Source organism: Buceros rhinoceros, unplaced genomic scaffold (assembly GCF_000710305.1).
Source record: "Buceros rhinoceros silvestris isolate BGI_N320 unplaced genomic scaffold, ASM71030v1 scaffold43836, whole genome shotgun sequence".
Classification (NCBI taxonomy): domain Eukaryota; kingdom Metazoa; phylum Chordata; class Aves; order Bucerotiformes; family Bucerotidae; genus Buceros; species Buceros rhinoceros.
Window position 1 is genome coordinate 512 of NW_010417782.1, and position 326 is coordinate 837.

Sequence of the window (326 nt, forward strand, 5' to 3'; positions counted from 1 at the left end):
CACATGTGGGAATGTATGTACATGTGAGTTCTTCCCTCATATGTGTGCACACACGTGTGCCCTTCCCCTGTGTGCCTCTACATATGTGTACACCCTTTCCTAACGTGTGCATGCATGTGTGCTGTTCACCTGTGCACACGCACACGCCTTTCCCCTTGCACATGCACACACGTGTGTGCACCCTTCCCTGGCATGTGCACACACACCCGTGCCCTTCCCCTGTGTGCTTCCCTTCTGTGATGTGTTGGCACACACGTGTCCTCCCTTCCCTGGCACACGTGTACACGCGTGCCCACACGAGGAGGGTGATGGAGAGGAAGAGGCTG